A 2,895-nucleotide genomic window follows, 5' to 3' on the forward strand; every position below is an offset into this window, starting at 1 on the left:
GGGGTTTGTCCTGGAGGCACTTGATTGCTTACCTTGATGGCTCCCCAGCAAACAACTTGCTTGTTCTTGTAGTAACCAATCAGACTGCAGTTATTGTTTTGGATTTTTCCTGTTGGTATTTCTTTCAAGACGTATCTTCTGGATTGTGTGGTTGTACTCAGCCCCCGCTGTGGTGTGAGGCATGTCTTCTGGCACTGTCACCACCCATTGCACGACTCCTGCCTTGCGTCTGCCCTTGGACAGCCAGCCTTCTGGCCACTGCCTGCCATGGCCATCTCATGCATCTACATAAAATGCCTTAGCTACAACCTCCGGGAAAAAGACATCCAGCATTTTTTCAGTGGCTATGGCTGCTTCCTCCAAGTAGACCTCAAAAATGGGTACTGCTTCATGGAGTTCGAGGATGCCCACCATGCCAACAATGCAGTTTATGAGCTGACTCTGTAGGGAGCCTGTGATCGGAAAACACACCCTGCTATGGCAGTGTGGTGCTACAGCTACGGAAGCCTCAGTGGTGGAGGTAGATACAGCAATGGGAGAACCTCTGGCAGAGACAAACATAGACCATGGTTTTTTTTTTTTTTTTTCTTAAGTGTTTTATTGTGAATTATGTGATAGTTTACATGGGAGAACATTAATTTTACAACCATTCTATCATATATCGTCTCATTACCATGGTCACAATCTCTTTCATGCAATCCTTCCCCCGTGCCCCCCAGGTCTTCAGCACACTGTCGCTTTCCCTCTCTGGATCTAAAGTCTCCAGCTTCTCCATCGCTCTACATCAGCATCTCTGGCTAGACCATGGGTTCTTACAAAGTACGGACTTATTGTAGAAAATCTCTCTAGTGGTTGTAGTTGGCAGGATTTAAACACTTTCATGAGACAAACAGGTGACATGACCTATGCGATGCGCACAAATGAAGGAAGGCATGATTGAGTTTTGCTCCCATGCTGACATGTGACATGTGTTGGATAAACTGGATGATACAAAAATAAATGGCAGAAACATTAGGCTCATTGAGGATAAACCACAAATGAGCCATCGTAGGCTTTACTCTGGAAGCAGATCCAGGTCAAGGTCTAGGAGAAGGTCTCAAAATAGGAGTAGCAGTAGGAGCCACAGTAGATCTCAAAGTGTCTCAAAAAGTCTCTCCCCATCCAGGTTGCAGAACAAAGGCTGATGGAGTTCTCCAACCAAGAGAAGTTAATCCAGATGTAAGAGCAAATCTAAGCCTAAATCTGACCATGGTTCCCTGTCCTCCACTCAGTGTCAATCTAAGGATAAGTATGAGAAGTCTCTAAGCAGATCTCATGCTACACAGGAAAATGGAAAAGGTGATATAAAATCCAAGTCCAGATCAAGGAGCAAATCTCATTCCAACTCACCCCTACGTGTTCCGCCATCAAAGACTCATTCTGTGTCCCCTCCAAAAAGAGCTACATCAAGATCCCATTCTAGATCTCCCTCAAAGTCAAGGTCAAGGTCCAGATCGAGTTCCAGATCGAGTTCCAGAGATTAATCCAGAACTCTTACCTTATTTGCACACTATTATGGAACACTTTCCTACTTGCTTAGGTAGTTATTCTTCCATGTTTACATTTGGCCTCTTCTGCAAAAGGAATTACCTGAAAAAGAAGGGCCACACAAAAATTTGATTTGTGGCCAAATTTGATGAAAAAGATATGAGGTTCTAAAGAAATGGTGGCATGAAGTCAAAGACCGTCTCCCTTTTTTATAGAATTAATATTAAGATCATTTTGATTTTATACTTTTTGAGCTAAAATAATTTTTGTAAAGAGTAAGCTCAGTTTAGATTTTTCTTTTTCTTAAAGTATTTAAACAGTATCTGCTGCAGAGGTTTTTTGTTTTAGTCGTTTGCTTATTTCTAAATTAACTGTTTCAAGCTTTGAATACTTAGGGCTTTAAATGAGAAAATTCAGTTTTCAATTATGTTGGCTATTTATAAAGTTTGAGTTACATAAAATTTAAATAAAAGTTTGCTACCAACAACAACAACAACAAAATAAGTATCTTCTGTTCCTCTAGCTACTCCAGGCTGGTCTGCCTGTCCTTTCAAGTATGAATGTCTCACCTCAGAAGGTTCTGGATGGGGCTTAGGATTCCATCTAAGGTCCTATACATTACAAAGTCTTCACAGGAAGCCTATTTCACTGGACAAGTTTTTAGAACCCCTTTTAGGTATTCCAATGAGTTATAGGCTGAGGACGGGCTTACAAGCTTTCTGTAATCATGTTTCTCAATATTCCTTTCTATCCCACTCAAGTGTCTATTTTACAATAGTAGCCAAGGGAAACCAATATTCATAAGACAGTCAAGCATCTTAACATCATTCCCCCTCTTTAACCCATTCAGACTATGCCTTGATCCCTGTATCACAGAGCCCTGTTGTTCTAAAATTAAACATACATCACTATTTACCTCTGTCCCACTTAGCCTATGCAAACCTGCCTCAGTGTTCCCCTATATACCTTAATCTTCCATCTGCCTCCCACTTCTTATGTATTGCCCTCCTCAACACTCAAACTATGTTGTGTCTATCTCCTACCCTATATGCTCTACCATCCCCTCCCTACCCGCCCTGGTAACAATGAAGAAATTTTTTTTTTTCTTTTTCTTTTAGTATGAGTATCTTTTCTTAAGCTTTTACAACAATGGTGTTTGGCAATATTTGTCCTTTTGTGACTGACTAATTTCATTCAAAGGAGCTCTGGTAGCGTAGTGGTTACGAATCGGGCTGCGAACCATAAGGTCAGCAGTTCGAAACTACCAGCTGCTCCGCTGGAGAAAGATGAGGCTTTCTACTCCCGTAAGGATTTACACCCTCGGAAACCCTGTACAGGGTCGCTATGGGTCGGAACCGACTCGAAGGC

At 41.8% G+C, this 2,895-nt stretch overlaps 1 pseudogene; it reads left to right on the top strand.

Annotated features, from left to right (window-relative positions):
• Positions 1 to 267: 267 nt before the first annotated feature.
• Positions 268 to 1,523, top strand: LOC102838338 (annotated as a pseudogene).
• The last annotated feature ends 1,372 nt before the right edge of the window (positions 1,524 to 2,895 follow it).

This window comes from Chrysochloris asiatica, unplaced genomic scaffold (genome assembly GCF_000296735.1).
Source record: "Chrysochloris asiatica unplaced genomic scaffold, ChrAsi1.0 scaffold00538, whole genome shotgun sequence".
Taxonomy (NCBI): Eukaryota; Metazoa; Chordata; class Mammalia; order Afrosoricida; family Chrysochloridae; genus Chrysochloris; species Chrysochloris asiatica.